At 40.2% G+C, this 18764-nt stretch overlaps 1 long non-coding RNA gene across 1 annotated transcript in view; it reads right to left on the reverse strand.

The window, feature by feature from the left end:
* Nucleotides 1-2319: 2319 nt before the first annotated feature.
* Nucleotides 2320-18764, reverse strand: part of LOC138929779 (uncharacterized) — a 79662-nt gene continuing 63217 nt past the window's right edge. Inside the window, exons 4-6 of the long non-coding RNA XR_011445970.1 lie at nt 12331-12419; nt 11704-11795; nt 2320-2444 (exon numbers count right to left, since the gene is read on the reverse strand). This is a non-coding gene — a long non-coding RNA (uncharacterized lncRNA). The remainder of the gene's footprint in view (nt 2445-11703; nt 11796-12330; nt 12420-18764) is intronic.

An 18764-nucleotide genomic window follows, 5' to 3' on the forward strand; every position in this document is an offset into this window, starting at 1 on the left:
TGTCCATTTTACTGGCATATAACTGCTGACAGTAGTTTCTTATGACCCTTTGTATTTCTGTGTTGTCTGTTGTGATCTCTCCATTTTCATTTCTAATTTTATTGATTTGATTTTTCTCCCTTTGTTTCTTGATGAGTCTGGCTAATGGTTTGCAAAACACTCTCTGACATAAATCACAGCAGGATGCTCTATGACCCACCTCCCAGAATACTGGAAATAAAAGCAAAAATAAACAAATGGGACCTAATTAAAATTAAAAGCTTCTGCACAACAAAGGAAACTATGAGCAAGGTGAAGAGACAGCCTTAGGAATGGGAGAAAATAGCAAATGAAGCAACTGACAAACAACTAATTTCAAAAATATACAAGCAACTCCTGCAGCTCAATTCCAGAAAAATAAACGACCCAGTCAAAAAATGGGCCAAAGAACTAAATAGACATTTCTCCAAAGAAGACATACAGATGGCTAACAAACACATGAAAAGATGCTCAACATCACTCATTATCAGAGAAATGCAAATCAAAACCACAATGAGGTACCATTTCACACCAGTCAGAATGGCTGCGATCCAAAAGTCTACAAGCCATAAATGCTGGAGAGGGTGTGGAGAAAAGGGAACCCTCCTACACTGTTGGTGGGAATGCAAACTAGTACAGCCACTATGGAGAACAGTGTGGAGATTCCTTAAAAAACTGGAAATAGAACTGCCTTATGACCCAGAAATCCCACTGCTGGGCATACACACTGAGGAAACCAGAAATGAAAGAGACATGTGTACCCCAATGTTCATCACAGCACTGTTTATAATAGCCAGGACATGGAAGCAACCTAGATGTCCATCAGCAGATGAATGGATAAGAAAGCTGTGGTACATATACACAATGGAGTATTACACAGCCATTAAAAAGAATACATTTGAATAAGTTCTAATGAGGTGGATGAAACTGGAGCCTACTATACAGAGTGAAGTAAGCCAGAAAGAAAAACACCAATACAGTATACTAATGCATATATATGGAATTTAGAAAGATGGTAACGATAACCCTGTATGCAAGACAGCAAAAGAGACACAGATGTATAGAAGTCTTTTGGATTCTGTGGGAGAGGGAGAGGGTAGGATGATTTGGGAGAATGGCATTGAAACATGTATAATATCATATAAGAAATGAATCGCCAGTCTAGGATCGATGCAGAGTGCAGGATGCTTGGTTCTGGTGTACTGGGATGACCCGGAGGGATGGTGTGGGGGGAAGGTGGGAGGGGGGTTCGGGATTGGGAACACATGTACACCCGTGGTGGATTCATGTTGATGTGTGGCAAAACCAATACAATATTGTAAAGTAAAAAATAATAATAATAAATAAATAAAAATAAAAAAGAATGAGTGGAGAGAAGAAAAAATTCAAAACATAATGACTGAAAACTTCCCAAATTTATTGAGAAACAATAACCTACACATCCAGAAAGCTCAACAAACTCCAAGTATTATAGGATAAATTCAAAGAGACCCACAGATACAGCCCAGCAAAAATGCTTAAAGTCAAAGACAAGGAGAAAATCTTGAAAGCAGCAAGAGATGAGTTGGATATAAGGGAACCTCAATAACATTATTAGCTAATTTCTCAGCAGAAATCTTCTTGAGAAGATAAAATGACGTGATGCACATAAACAATTAAAACAGCACCTGAATCACAGCAGTTAATACATGTTAAGTATTAATAGTACTACTGCTAGATATTTGTATAATGAAACAAAGGAAGTCAGAAGACAGTGGGATAAAACAGGTGAAGTACCAAAATGTTATAAATAAAGATCAATCAGGAAGTCTATATCTAGCAATGCTATCTTTCAAAAATGAAGGGAAAATAAAGACTTTCTCGGATAAACTAAAAGTGTATATTTTTCTCAAAGATCCAGGTGTACCTGGATCCAGGAGCCACCTTTGCCCAGCAATGACCTTGATATAACACAATTTATTGCCATCTTTTCCTTTCCAGTCCCGCTCTCACTACTCCTTCCCAGAATTATCTCCCAAATACCTGCAGATAATTTCTTGTCTTATCCGGGGCAATGGATCTAAGACAAAGGCATTCCCCAGAACTGAGGATCAAATACTTCTCCTTCAAACCAACATGAGTTTGCATATGGCAGGAGAGATTATTAGAAAGGCAAGACTGGAGCCCAGTGGGTATGACTCTCCTGTGTTCTTACTTGGATCACATTGCCAGATGGTCAGTTGGCACCAAAAATGCACTAGATTAACAGACTGATCTTGAAGAGCTCTCCAGCTACATTTACAGTTACTGGTACCTGCTCACCTTTGTTTTACTGTGTGGACATAAGGCTAGGACTCCTTACAGTACTAATGAGGAAAGATCTCTAGTGCTTAAATCCTCAGTCTGTGACTCAGTAGATATCTCTGGACCCGCCTCAGTTTCCACATCTAGAAAGAGAGGATAATAATTCCACCTTCACTAAGTTACTGTAAAAACAAAATGAACATCATATAAATAAAAGTACTTTATAGATTGTAAAAGACTTAAGAAAACATTGAAGTTGCCACAGTATATTCATTAAGGGTATTAGGAGTAAAGCTACCCGAGTCCAACTTACTAGATGTATAACTTTGGGTAAATCGCTCTTTGTGCCTCAAATTCCTCATCCTTTAACAGGGACAATAACAATACCTACTCCAGAGGGTTCTTGAGAAGATAAAATGAGGTGATGCGCATAAAGAATTAAAACAGCACCTGAATCACAGCAGTTAATACATGTTAAGTATTAATAGTACTACTAGTAGATATTTGTATAATGAAACAAGTTATTAAGTACCTAAAAATAAGCAAAGCTTTACACAGAAAGGATTGGGTCATTGTATTATAAGCAGCTAACGTTGCCTATCCTGGTGAATACAGCTATATACTCAGATATGTATGATACCAAGCAGTATGTAGAAAATGTTGGTGGAGAGTTGGAGTTGAGGTGGGCAGGCACTGAGGGATGGTTTCTGTCTTGGTATATGAAGATGCAGGGGGTAAGTATTTTAGTTAGTAAGAGGTACATAAGCAAAGTCACAGATATGGGAGTGTCCTGGGATTTAAGGCTAGACTAATGTGTTGGATTCAGGTTGTGAAGAGTCCAGAATGGCAGGACCTAATTCTGGATTCTCTCTGGAGTGCAGGAGAGAGCCACTGAAGGACTTTTGAGCAAAGTGATATGAACAGAGCACCACATTAGGAAAATTAATTTGATGGTGGTTTGTGTAAAACAACAACAGTGGGCAGCCTTAGATACCAAAAGATGATTGGGAGGAAAAGTGTGGTACTCCAGTAGTGAAGGGATAAGGGCCTGAATCAAAGTGGGGAAGTGGCATCAGAAAAGTCAAGACAGATGTGAGAAGCATTTTGTTGAAGAAGTCAAGAGGGTGAGTGGTTCTTTATGTTTCACTCACAGGAAAGAGCTTACCTATCTGTTTACTTCAACACATAACAAGCAATATACAAATAACCAGAGATTTGTACCCAGCTACACAGAAGACTCTTGAGAGTCCCTTGGACTGCAAGGAGATCCAATCAGTCCATTCTAAAGGAGATCAGTCCTGGGTGTTCTTTGGAAGGACTGATGCTAAAGCTGAAACTCCAACACTTTGGCCACCTCATGCGAAGAGGTGACTCATTGGAAAAGACTCTGATGCTGGGAGGGATTGGGGGCAGAAGGAGAAGGGGACGACAGAGGATGAGATGGCTGGATGGCATCACCAACTTGATGGACATGAGTTTGAGTGAACTGTGGGAGTTGGCAATGGATAAGGCGGCCTGGCGTGCTGCGATTCATGGGGTCACAAAGAGTCGGACACGACTGAGCGACTGAACTGAACTGAACACAGAACATTTATCCTTATGGAACACTTTTGTGGGGGTTGCAAAAGGTCACCTTTCCACTAGAAGGCTGATGCTTTATCTTTCTAAAGTGCTTTGAAAAGTGACCTGGAAACATAAACAATGAGTTAATAATAGATAGCGGCAAGTGCACACATTCCTTGAGAAGTAACTATTATTTATGAACTATCCATGAAGTTAGGTTGATCCTGTAAACATTACTACAGAATAGTCTGTGAGAAGTACCATTATCCCTGTTTTACAAACGAGAACATAAAGACACAAAACAAGAGTTTTACAAGCTCCCTTTAGAGATCCAATCCATCCTTCCAGTCTGAGCTGGCATGTCATCTCTCCCTGAGAACTTTTCAGAACCGAGAAGCAATATGAACTCCTGAACACTTGTTTAGAGTCTTTCGTGCTATTTAGAGTTTGTATTAGATTCATTTGTGTGTATGTTTGATCTCATTTATTGCATCGTAAGTTTCTTTAAGAAAGAGGCTATTGTAGCCATCTCTGTATTCCCCATAGAGCATAGTCCTAGTGCTGGACACATAGTAGGCAGCTCAATAAATGTTTGTTGAATTGAGTGACATATGAACACTAATAAGCCCTTGTCTGCTTTCTGTGTGTACCTGTGTGTAGTTGCTCAGTCGTGTCCGACTCTTTGGGACCCCACAGACTATAGCCTACCAGGCTCCTCTGTCCATGGGATTTTCCAGACAATAGTACTGGAGTGGATTGCCATTTCCTTCTCCAGGGGATCTTCTCAACCCAGGGCTCGATCCCAGGTCTCCCGCAGTGTAGACAGATGCTTTGCAGTCTGAGCCACCAGGGAAGTCTCTTGTCTGCTATGGGTATGTTTATTTGAATGTGTAATTGGTAGTTTCCCCATGGATCCCTTGAAGAGTGTGTTGATACCTTAGCTGCTCTTTGAAGTTCTGGTGAATTTAATTAAATGTATAATCTTTATCATACATTTAATTAAATGTATTTAATGTAATATACATTTAACAGAGGATAAGATGGTTGGATGGCATCACTGACTAGATGGCCGAAAGTGAAGAAGAACTAAAGAGCCTCTTGATGAAAGTGAAAGAGAAGAGTGAAAAAGCTGGCTTAAACCTCAACATTCAAAAAATAAAGATCATGACCTCTGGTCCCATCACTTCATGGCAAATATATGGGGAAACAATGGAAATAGTGACAGACTTTATTATCTTAGGCTCCAATATCACTGCAGATGATGACTGCAGCCATGAAATTAAAAGATGCTTGCTCCTTGGAAGAAAAGCTATGACAAACCCAGACAGCATATTAAAAAGTAGAGACATTACTTTGCCAACAAAGGTCCATCTAGTTAAAGCTATGGTTTTTCCAGTGGTCACATATGGATGTGAGCTGGACCACAAAGAAAGCTGAGCACCGAATAATTGATGCTTTTAACTGTGGTGCTGGAGAAGACTCTTAAGAGTCCCTTGGACTGCAAGGAGATCCAACCAGTCCATCCTAAAGTAGGTCAGTCCTGAATAGTCATAGGAAGGACTGATGCTGAAGCTGAAGCTCCCATACTCTGGCCATTTGATGTGAAGAACTGACTTATTGGAAAAGACCCTGCTGCTGGGAAAGATTGAAGGCAGAAGGAGAAGGGGATGACAAAGGATGAGATGGTTGGATGGCATCACCAACTTGATGGACATGAGTTTGAGCAAGCTCCAGGAATTGGTGATGGACAGGGAAGCCAGGCGTGCTGCAGTCCATGGGGTTGCAAAGAGTCGGACATGACTGAACTATTGAACTGAACTGAATGATACATCTTTTCATGGCAATTTTGCCTCCTCTGCCCAAAGAGATGCATGAACACGTCCTGAATTTTAAATACCAACGTGTTTTCCTCATTACTAGTGAGAGTGAAATGGCAATCCACTCCAGTGTTCTTGCCTGGAGAATCCCAGGGACGGGGGAGCCTGGTGGGCTGCTGTCTATGGGGTCGCACAGAGTCGGACATGACTGAAGCGACTTAGCAGCAGCAGCAGTGAGAGTAAACCTTCATAAATTTTGTTATACATTTGCCTAGTTTTCCATTTACCTGAATCAATGTTGCCTCTATTAGACTGCATATTCCTGAAATTCAGGGATTTCCATTTTTTTGCCTTGTCTTACAGAAAAATGCTGCACAAATGCATATTAAATGCAGAAAAATATGATGCTGATGTTGGTGGTAAATACAATAGAACTGACAGGCTATTATATTGTCTTGTTTCAATAAAATTCTCTCGATCCTGAGGTATATCTGCCTGATTCTTTTCCACTTCAGAAACAATTTAATGTACAGTCTTTATCTCTGCATTTCAATTTTAAGAACTTTATGTGTGCTGATTTGTCAAGCAAAACTTTTAACAAACAACTCCTGGAAATTTAGAATACAGAATTTTGAGGCATTCATTTGCTTTTCTTGGCATTTACTTCCTTAAAGAAGTCAAGAAATTACTGAAGCATGACTTTTTCATTCCAAAGACTACATTGGCTATCCTTAATCAAGCTGTGCTTTTCTCAATGTTCCCCATTTAATCTCCTAAAATACTTCCTAAGACTTTGCCCCCCACAATGGAATCAAAACTAAATGGTCTGTAATTTCCTCAAGTGTTCCCAGATCCTGTTGTAAATAATGACATTGTGCTGGCCACTTTCCAGTCTGAATGAAGTGACCTTGTAAAAATGTCTGCTCACTCTTCTATAATGTCTTTTTCTACTTTCTGTAGGGCTCTTGGATACGGCTTGGCAAACAATACCTATTCCAAGAAACACCATTCTTCACCTCAGTCATGTTATTTCCTTCATATAGGCAGTGCTGTATCCAGAGCTAAAGGACTATGTTTAAAGTTAATTAATATTTTAAAATAAGGAATTATAGGTGCACTGTGGCAGAAGGCCAGACCAGACGACCTATGAAAATCTGAATCGACAGAAAGAAAATCTATTGTTGTTTTGTAAACTCTAAGAAACTGCTAAACTTTCATTCAGATAGCTTTTATTGTAATCATATTCAATACCTCTTTTTTTTTTTAAAGGAAAGAAACCATTTCCTACTTTATAATACAAATGCATTTAAAATTATTTATTTGAGGCTAATGAAAAAGGAGGATTTCACCTTATTAGTAAAGATATTCTGAACAATTATGTTGCATTCAAATGAGAAATACATGATGTTCTGGTCGTCCCCATGGTTGCCCTCTGCAACCCCCATAGGTCAAAAAAAAGAAAAAGAATTAGGACATCTGGCAAAGCCCAGGGAAAAGCAGCTAAACTCACTGAAGGGACAGGGTACTTCTCACATGAAGACAGACTAAAAATACAAAAACCTATTAGTGTGAAATAACAAAAGCTGAAAGGGGAAGAGGTAACTGGGACCTCTGCTGAATTCCCAGCTATGCCAGACCACCAGCTCAATGAGCTAATTAAAATCAGAAACCCCATTTTTTGTTTATGGCTTACATGTATACAAGTTTTATAAATTACGTACAAGTACTGCAACTAAAAGTAGTTTAATAGATAAAGATACTGGGAATTTTCAACCAGATGGCAGTGATTTTTTTTTATTATTTTAAGAAAAACTAAGGGGTAATCAACTTGGGAGAGTATTTTGAACTTCAGAAATCAAACAAAACTTAAGGATATTTTTAAAGAAGAATTTGTAGAGTTAGCAGATAAGACAGCAAAATTTTTTCCTTTTAACATAGGAGCAAAGTAACAGTTATTCTAAAAAGTGGTTGTTCGGTTTTGATTTTGAGTAAAGCAATTGCTTCTGCTTGTGCTTTCGTAACTATAAACATCACATGCACTAGTGGGGGGTCACTGTGTACACATTTACCTTCCCTGGCATTGTTCAGCTCTAGCAAACACCTACAACACAGTATGCTCCATTGTAGGAGACTGGCAGCGAGGTCCCATTTAATTAACTAATTAGATGGCTACATCTAAATTAGATCTTTTATAATGCTTGTTGAAACATTGCAAATTAATTTTCTTACTGGCTATGACCATCATTTGCTGCTATCACAGTATTAAGAGATAATGCCATGCACAGTAGGAAATCTCTATCGGCAGAAAATGAACATGGTCATCCTTGGATCACCAATTAGGAAACCTATTGTGTAGCAAAAACATCATTTTCTATGCTGTAATATGATCAAATAACCATTAATTACCTTCACTAGTGAGAATTACCTTCTTTGTTGGAGAAGTATTGCATTCCATATTATAGTTCAAAAATGTCAGGAGAAACCAGCAACAAAAACATCAATTTCTAAAAATGATACATGTAATCCAAATCATATTAACCTAACATACTCATGTCGGGTTAAATTAACATAAGCTTTGTTACTGAGCCTGAATAATATAGCTTACCTCTTATCCTAGATGTATTGATTAAATAGGTCATCCTCACCTGCCTACAAATACAAATATAATCAAACTGTACTGTTCTCCAGGGAGCCAAATGGCAAAAAAAAACCCTGATAAATATCCAATCCAGATTCATGATAACTGAGAGCCTGTTACAAAGACGACAGAATGAAGATAAGCAAGTCCCTGGAGCACGCATGTGTGTGTGTCCATCTGTGTGAATATACATACTTCCTATGGCCAGATTCCAGGAACTTTCATGAAATTCTCAAGTCAATCTATGACGGACTCCCCACAGCTCCCATCCCCAGCAAAGTGCACGGCTTTAGAAGGCTCATGTGTAAGCAGTCACTACTTGGGTACGATAGCAGTACTTAGCAGCCATGAATGAACCTGAGTGCTGACGACGTTAGGCCTCAGCCTTGCTCAGCATGGTTGTTACAGCTGCAGTGGGTGGGGGTATAATGTGATAGTCAGGAAAGGCAGCCCTGAATTAGGTTGCCAGGGTTTGGTATGGTGTGATAGTCAGAAGAGGCAGCCTTGGATTAGATTGCCAAGGTTTGGTTCCAAATCCTACGCTTTACAAGCTGTATCCCCTTAGCAAAATGCCCAAATTTCTCTGTGGCTCAATTTCACTCATCTGTAAAATATCACTCACTTAAAAGTTTGCTGTACCTACATATATTCTCAGGGGTTTCTGAGATGGTAAAACCCCTGTTGTGTTGGTGATCTACACAACAGAAACCATAAAATGAAATACTAATAAATTTGTCTATGCAAAAATTAAAGTCACTGTGGGACTAAATTATCAAAGCCAAAAAAATAACATAAAATGATATCTTTACTTAAAAATAATCCTGCAGGGCAGAGGGACAGCAGTAATGCAGGAAGAGCTGGTAGTATGTGAATTCAGTTTGTCTATATATTGATAATGGTGGGTATTCGGCCCATAAAAACTTATTAATCTACCCTATTTTTGTATACATTTGAAATTTTCTGAGATAAAACATCTAAAAAAAAAATAAAAACAAAAATACCACAGACAATATCAGAAAAAATGATGACAAATTAAGGGGGAAATGTTTGTAAGGCATATAATAATAATGGGTTAATTCCCCTAACATATAAAGAGCTCAAACAAACTAATTTTAAAAGGCAAAAAGCCGACATAGAAATAGAACCAAAATAGAAAATAACCCAATTACAGAAAAAAGGGAAAACTATATATAATAATAATATATACATCATTTTATCTTTATAAAACATTTAATAGTATTGCTAGTATTTAAACTATTTAAACTCTAAATTAAATTTTAATTAATTTAAATATTATAAATGTAATTTATATTTTATGAAAGAAAATTTGATTATATTTAAAATTATCAAGTAATGCTCATTTTACTCAAAATAGGAGAATTACAAATTAAAACAACAGCAAAAATCCATTTTTGACCTATCAAATTGGCCAAGACCAGAAAGCTTCATAATACATTGTGGGTAAGAATATAAAGTAGAATAACTTCTTTGGAGACCAATTTTACAAAATCTGTGAAAAGTTAAACTGTACATTCCCTTTAATGCATCAATTCTTTCCAGGAATTAGCTTACAGACATACTCACACGTGAATTAAAAGCAAAACATCTAAGGATATTAAATATAGGTGTTTGTAATAGTAAAAGATTTGCAACATCCTCAATATGTATTGGGAAGGAACTGGTTAGAGAGATTACAGCACATCCATATAATGGAATACAAGGAGGCAGTTTAAAAGAAAGAGAGTCCCAGAATATGAGTTGATCTTTAACACATTAAAAATGAAAAAAAAAGAGAATAGCATATTAGTACATGACCAATTGTGTAAAAAATTATATATTTATAAATATATATGCTTCCATATTGGAGAAGGGAATGGCAACCCACTCCAGTATTCTTGCCGGGAGAATTCCATGGACAGAGAAATCTGGCAGGCTACAGTCCATGGGGTCACAAAGAGTCAGACATGACTTTGTGACTTTCTCACACACACACACACACACACGCTTCCATATACACAGAATAGGGCTGTCTAGAAGGATATACAGAGAAGGCAACCCACTCCAGTACTCTTGCCTGGAAAATCCCATGGATGGAGGAGCCTGGTAGGCTACGGTCCATGGGGTCATGAAGAGTTGGACACGACTGAGCAACTTCACTTTCACTTTCATGCATTGGAGAAGGAAATGGCAACCCACTCCAGTGTTCTTGCCTGGAGAATCCCAGGGACGGGCTAGCCTGGTAGGCTGCCATCTATGGGGTTGCACAGTTGGACATGACTGAAGCGACTTAGCAGCAGCAGCAGCAGCAACAGGATATACAAAACAACAACAGCAGAGGTTGCTTCAGGACAGGAGAAAGCAGGTAGATGAAAATACAGGCAGGGAAGGAGTCCTACCTTCACTGTCCACCCTTCTGTTACTTTAAACTGTTACCATGTATTAGCTATATTAAAAAAAATGTATATTTTTGCATTTAAGTGTTTAAAATTGAGTTGGCATGTAATAAATGCTCTGTAAATGTTATTTGCTTTTATTATTGTTACTTCACTTTTACTCCAGCCTCCGTTTCAGGTCTTACCTTCCACTACACCATTGCGCATACCTTCTTACAATACCAAAGTCAACAATAACTAGGCATCTGGTCCCATCACTTCATGGGAAATAGATGGGGAAACAGTGTCAGACTTTATTTTTGGGGGCTCCAAAATCACTGCAGATGGTGACTGCAGCCATGAAATTAAAAGACGCTTACTCCTTGGAAGAAAAGTTATGACCAACCTAGATAGTATATTCAAAAGCAGAGACATTACTTTACTGACTAAGGTCCGTCTAGTCAAGGCTATGGTTTTTCCTGTGGTCATGTATGGATGTGAGAGTTGGACTGTGAAGAAGGCTGAGCGCTGAAGAATTGATGCTTTTGAACTGTGGTGTTGGAGAAGACTCTTGAGAGTCCCTTGGACTGCAAGGAGATCCAACCAGTCCATTCTGAAGGAGATCAACCCTGGGATTTCTTTGGAAGGAATGATGCTAAAGCTGAAGCTCCGGTACTTTGGCCACCTCATGCGAAGAACTGACTCATTCGAAAAGACTCTGATGCTAGGAGGGATTGGGAGGAGGAGAAGGGGATGACAGAGGATGAGATGGCTGGATGGCATCACTGACTCGATGGACGGTGAGTCTGAGTGAACTCCGGGAGATGGTGATGGACAGGGAGGCCTGGCGTGCTGCGATTCATGGGGTCGCAAAGAGTCGGACACGACTGAGTGACTGAACTGAACTGAACTGAACTGAAATGTGCCCTGTGCTTTGCTATTTCCCTACTTATATTCATGTGCTTACCTCCTCTTTGAAATTCCCTTTTCATCTTGTCAAAATTCTACTTACCCTTCAACTCAAATACTGCCTCTTCCTTAATTATATAACGGCTGTGTGATCTTGAGAAATGTATGTAACTGCTTAAGCCTTGGTTTTCACATCTGTTAAATGGAAGGTAATAGAAATCGTAAGGATTAAATGTGATAAGACAAGTAAATCTGCTTATGCATTCATCCAACATATAGTTCTTCATCACCTATTTTATGCAGGCATTGTGATATGCACTAGGGCTAGAACTGTGAAAAAAAAAAATTGATAATATCTTTGCCTTTGTGAAGCTCATAGTCCAGAAAAGAAATTTCCAGTCTTAATAGATGCTATGGGACAGGGTATGAAAGTTCAGGGGAGAGGCACCTACTGAAAAAATTCAGACCTGCAGGGGAGAAAGAGTTGAGTTGGAAGACCCGACAGCTTTATGAAAGCCACCACCTAAACTAGTTGGAAGAATGGGTACTAGTTCCAATAAAAGCCAATAAGATCCTTTTGACCCTAGAAATCCTTCTGATAGAGGTTAGAGAAAGGTTTTGCTGGTTCACACAGCCACAAGTTGAATCATTTCTCTATCAAGAATTTGTTTGCCCTTTTCCCCCCACACAGTAAACAAATAAACAAAAAGTAAACAAATAAAAAACCCACCTCTGAGCCAAAAATGAAAGTCTGTGATTCTCCAAGGAAACCGGAAGTAAGCCTAGAGGTCCCCACATGACATCCGTAACCACGCCCTGCTGAAACAATAGATGAGAGGCTTTCATTCGTTTTGATCAAGTAGTATGAACTGGAGATATGATCAGGTTTCACAACACAGAGAATCGTATGTTGTCCTAATGACCCCTGCCTGGGTAGGTGAGGAGACACCAGGAGGCCTCAGTCTGCCTTTGGAGAAGGGGGCTGCCCAAAGCCTCTCTGAGCATGTGCAAGGCAGCAGATTTATGCTGCCCTCTGCTGGTGAGCAGCTTTACTGCAATTTTTTTTTTTTTTTTTTAACAAGGGCACTAGGACCTGAGTAGGTAGACGATTGCCACATTCCCAGAAACCTGAAAGAGAAATAATCTGCTAAGCTTAGAAGCTGAGGAGGGTGGGGCTTAGATGAGAGTGGAGTGAAGGACAAAATAGGCCAGGAGAAGCAGGAAGACCACACACCGGATATATGTCATAATTAGAATCCAATATAGCTCACAGAGTTATCTGTGTATTTGCTTTGTGGAGAGAAATTTTCATTTGAACTCTTGTGACATTCAAGTTGCTTAGTACTGAATGCATTTTGTGATGTATTTAGAAAATGCATTTCACTAATGCTTCCCTAATTCATGGAGGCTGCTGTTTTACCAGTCACCATGATCCTTAATCAGTAGAGTTGTATAGCATGTAGATAGTTTGTAAAAGTGCTTAATAAAAATCATTTAATTCTAAATTACATGAGTGCACTTAACCCTAAAGATATTAAAACTGATTGTTTGATGTATTGCCATGAGTAGGTAGAAATTCAAAAATAAAAGCTTCCTGCACTTAAATCAAAGAGCACCAAGCTCATAGCCACTCAGTACAAGCACATGCATCAGTGTCATGAGGCTGAGCTATGATAAACTCACCCATTTTAGGCTTTTAAACTGTAAATATGAAGTACTTGAATTTGATCAGTGATGAGATACATAAGTGAGTTTTTCCCGAGCAAAGCACTGTATGTGACCTGATCGCCTGTTAGAATCCTGTGGAGATCACCTGTCACTTATTTGCAGTCGTAGTGAGGGCAAGCAGTGGTGGGGCCAGCCGCTGGTGTATGGCAGGGCTAATATGAGATGCTTGTCCACACTCTAGCCTAGAGGCAGTTCTGGTCTAAGTCAATAGGAAGGCAGGTATTTTCACTGACTTCACTTTTCCCCTTGGGATTTCACCATAACTACATTCATACCTGCTTGATGCCTTTAGTACAGCCCTCAGCACAAGACTATGGCTGTGAGAGAACTTAATTGTGGGCTTGATTATGGGTCAAAAATAAATTTTGGATATCCCTATCCAATTTGCATTCGTCTTAACTAATCCTCCAACAATTTGCTACTTTTTTCTCAAGTTGTCTGGTTAATATGATGTCATTAATATAGTGAACCAATATGATGGGTGGAATATCCTCATTTTCTAGGTACCTTCAGATTACATATGGCAAAGAGGGGAAGAGTTAGCGTTAAGTCTTGACCAAGAAGGTAAATGTACACTGTTATCTGTCCCACACAAATGCACACCACTTTGATCTCACTGATCAGATCACTGGGTTCATACCATGTACAAGGCTGTGCTAATCTCCCCTAGCAAGGATTCCTCATCAAGCATAGCAGCTGCAGTTGACACTACTCTTTGATTTTGTCATAGTCCGCTGTCATCTTCTAGAATTCAACTATTTTTTGTATGGAGCCAGACTTGGGAATTAAATGGAGATATGATGAGGACTGGGCTTCCCAGGTAGCTTTGTGGTCAAGAATCTGCCCGCCAGTGTAGGAGATGTGGGTTTGATCCCTGGGTTGGGAAGATTCCCTGGAGAAGGGAATGGCAACCCACTCCAGTATTCTTACCTGGGAAATCCCACGGACAGAGGAGACTGGCAGGCTATAGCTCGTGAGGTTGCAAAGAGTCAGACACAACTTAATGATTAAACAACAAATGATGAGGACCACTGCCCCTGGATCCATTATATCACTAGTTCAGTTCAGTCGCTCAGTCGTGTCCGACTCTTTGTGACCCCATGAACCGCAGCACGCCAGACCTCCCTGTCCATCACCAACTCCCAGAGTCCACTCAAACCCATGTCCATCGAGTCAACGATGCCATCCAACCATCTCATCCTCTGTCGTCCCCTTCTCCTCCTGCCCTCAATCTTTCCCAGCATCAGGGTCTTTTCAAATGAGTCAGCTCTTCACATCAGGTGGCCAAAGTACTGGAGTTTCAGCCTCAACATCAGTCCTTCCAATGAACAGCCAGGACTGATCTCCTTTAGGATGGATTGGTTGGATCTCCTTGAAGTCCAAGGGACTCTCAAGAGTCTTCTCCAACACCACAGTTCAAAAGCATCAATTCTTTGGTACTCAGCTTTCTTTATAGTCCAACACTCACATCCATACATGACCACTGGGAAAACCATAGCCTTGACTAGACAGACCTTTGTTGGCAAAGTAATGTCTCTGCTTTTTAATATGCTGTCTAGGTTGGTCATAACTTTCCTTCCAAAGAGTAAGCATCTTTTAATTTCATGGCTGCAATCACCGTCTGCAGTGATTTTGGAGCCCAGAAAACTAAAGTCAGCCACTGTTTCCCCATCTATTTCCCATGAAGTGATGGGACCGGATGCCATGATCTTTTCTGAATGTTGAGCTTTAAGCCAACTTTTTCACTCTCCTGTTTCACTTTCATATCGCTAAGGGTGACATTAATCTCTGCCATTCTCCCCAGGATGTGATGATGCTGTTGACTTATAGCTTGATAGGGGAGGACGCAGGTTCAGAGGCTTCCTCTTGGCTTTTCCAACTGTGACAGATCTTACTCCACAGAAGAATGAACCAAAATGAAGGTTCCCAAATATGTTCATTACAAATATACATTCAATGACTAGCGAAATGACCACTGGCTAGATCTCTGTTCTTGGTCAGGACCCATTCTTTGTCTGGTTTTAACACAATCTCCACTAGTAAGAGTCATTCAAATACTTCAGGTATTAGTATCAATTGAAATCTTGTGTCGAATTGTCATCAAAATGTCTGGGAGTGGGGAATTCCCTGACAGTCCAATCACTAAGACTCCATGCTGCCAATACAAGGGGCAAGGCTTTGATTCCTGGTCAGGGAACTAAGATCCCATATGCTATGCAGCACAACCAAAAGATTTTAAAAGAATTATCTGGATGTTCCCTATTATCCACTCTACAATTACCTTAGTGAATTGCCATTGGTCCCCCTGGGGAAGCGGATCATTATTCTATGTACCAGTCACGGTTATACGGGGTCGTAGCCTCCGGTTCAATGAATGGATTCAGGATCTGAGAACCGGCTCAGGTCCAGAAAGTTGGCAAAGGATCACGGCTTTTTGTTTTATATTTGGGTGGCTGCTCTTAGCCTCTGGATTATTCATCCTTGATTTAAGTGTATAAATTAAGAACTATCTTTGTCAGCTGCCCATCCATCCTGCCCCTTGGGAACATCATGTTCTATAAACTATCTTTCTAGCTCTCTGAACTTCAGACCAGGCTGGCTGCCAATCCAACCTGACTGCTCATTACAAGAACTACGGTCATCTTGCTGTTGACAGTTAAGTGCCACCATCTTGCCTCTCTCTGTATTTACAGGATATGATCAATCCCATTCTACTATGGCCAGTTTTATAATAAATTGTCTACCATGAGCCATAGCCTACAGAAGACAGCCATCCCTGAGCTTCTCAAAAATGCCAGTGGCCTCCCCACCAGCACATAGCTTTATCACTTTGATAAATAGTGTCCCCCAGACCCCATCCATGACTGCTTATTTCCAGTCTTAGCATATCTGTTCTAGCATGCCCCTTTCTCTATGTATTTGATTCCATCTGTCATGGACTTCACATTTAAATGTGGGCTCTTGCTTTTTCCAGGCTTCTGTTGTGGCTCAACTGGTAAAGAATCTGCCTGCAGGGCAGGAGACCTGGGTTTGATCCCCGGATTGGGAAGATCCCCTGGAGAATGGAAAGGCTACACACTCCAGTATTCTGGCCTAGAGAATTCCGTGGACTGTACAGTCCATGGGGTCACAAAGTGCTGGACACAACTGAGTGACTTTCACTTTCACACTTTTTCCAAGCTTCCTAGATCACACTAGCACTGTCTCCTGGGGTCCCTGCCAGGAACAAAAATCTATGTCCCTGGTGAGTATCCTTTTATTGACAAATTCTTCTTTATCCAACTTTACATTCTGCCCCACCTTTTATCCAGAATCTTTAGGCTCCAATCACATAAAACCACCCTGGCTAGGTCCCAAAGATCCTTCTGCATCTAATTCCTTTCCTCCCTTCCAGGCCTAGTGCTTCCCCAGCACTTGGGCTGTACTGTGACTTGATCCTAGTGATTGGTCTGGTGGCCAGGAGGGAAAATGAGCATAAATCCTCCGTAGGATTTCTGAGATCTAGCAGGCAGAGACCTCTGTATAATCTTTGGGGGATTGTGGGAAGGAATACTAGCCTTTAGCAGTAAGGAGTGGCTCTCTTCTGCAGTTTAGAGGGTTCAGACTCCTCTGTATATTGAAAGTTCTTGAGTACAGTGACCCAAGTGTCCCCATCTCAAGTCCCAGGATCCCAGTCCTTCTCCACCAGGACCCTGACCTTAACATAGGAGACTTGCTGTGGTTAAGAAGTCAACCTTCTCCTTTTACCCTTAAAATTAAATCCTAGATCTGATCCTCAGCATTTTCTGCCCTCCAGCTACAAGAACAATCAAAGAGGCCCTCTGACTTTCACAGTTTGCCTTTAATTGGTGATAATTTATTTCTGCCTTTCATTGTCTTTCTCTAAAGTACTGATAATAGCCAGCAATAGTCAACCAATTCTATAGTCTTTGTAAGGAGCACTTTTCCTATTCCTTGACAACGCCTAAGATTTTGTACCTGTCGGTACATCCCCTTCCACTGGCACCTGCTCCAGTTCACTAGCTGTAAAAGTTCTAACAATCACATTAGTATCATGCCAGGCCTATCCGTCCTTCACTTAGCACCAGTCATGGGATCCTAATTACCAGCTGGACAGTTCATCAACCAACCTCAAAAGCCTATTGCAGTTTCCTAGGACCATTCCTGGTGCCAACTGTCTTGGGTTCCTGAGAATTAAACCCTGAGGTAGAGATTTGCTTGCAGGATGTTTATTGGGGAATTTATCAAAACAACACCTATAAGAAAGTGAGGGAAGCAGGACTGGGCAGAAGAGAAATTAAACTGCAAGGCAGGTGCCACAGAGACTTCCGGCAATCCTGTGAGATGTGCTGGTGCTGGCCAGGCCCTTCTGAGTTATTCCAAATCAAGGCAAAGGGTTCAGGGCTTTGCAGCACTGCACTGGGTGTGGACTGGCCCTGGGAAGGAGGTGGAACACTGGGCAAGACAGCATCCTTTGGCCAGGTCAGGATTCCTCCACAGTGACACTATTGCATTTTGGACCAGATAATTCCTTGCTGGCTGGGAAGAGCTGTTCTATGTATTATAGAATGGTTAGCAACCTTCCTAGCCTCTACCTACTAAATGCCAGTAGAATTCTCTCCCTCACCACTGGTCAATCAAAATCCCTCCAGACATTGCCCATGTCTCCTAGGGGCATAAGTACTCCCAGTCCAGAGCCACTGAACTGAGGGCATTTTACACAAGGAATGCAGCTGTGAGCCATTGGCAGTCAACAGCCCAGAAAGTGGGGAAAGAGTACCTGGGTCCTGAAGGAGGCACATCCACCCCATGCCCCAACCAGCCAATAAATGCAGGAGGGAAACACAAATTTCAAATAATGCAAGGTTCCAACACTTTAATAACTAAATCTTTAATCCATTTGTAATTTATTAGGGTATGATGTGAGGCAGAACACTAACTTCATTTTTTAAATTTCAATTAATTATGTAATATTTTTAATTGACTAGGTCATCACTTCCTTGCTTATTTGAAATGTTCCTCATCATATTGTAATCTCCAGTATACACGTGGGTCTGTTTTTTAACTTCTTATTCAGTTCTGAAGATCATGTATCTATCTTGGTACCAATACCCTGCTATTCTGAAATTATGAAGTTAGTTTTCTTTTCAATGTAAGTATATTGTTCTTCAGAATTTCTTGGCTATTATCACCTATTTATTGTTCCAGATAAAACTTAACATTAACTCATAAATACCCTAATCTCCAAAAACAATTATTTGAATGTTTATTAAAATTGTATTACATTTATAGGCTATTTCAGAGAGCGTTGACATATTCACAATATGAAGTTTTCCCTCTAGGAGCCTAGTATTTTGCTCCAATTACTCAATTTTTACTTTATGTACTTCAGCAAAGTTCTATAGTTTTCTTCAATACAAATTCTGATGCCCATTC

This window comes from Ovis canadensis, chromosome 18 (assembly GCF_042477335.2).
Source record: "Ovis canadensis isolate MfBH-ARS-UI-01 breed Bighorn chromosome 18, ARS-UI_OviCan_v2, whole genome shotgun sequence".
In the NCBI taxonomy this organism is placed as follows: Eukaryota; Metazoa; Chordata; class Mammalia; order Artiodactyla; family Bovidae; genus Ovis; species Ovis canadensis.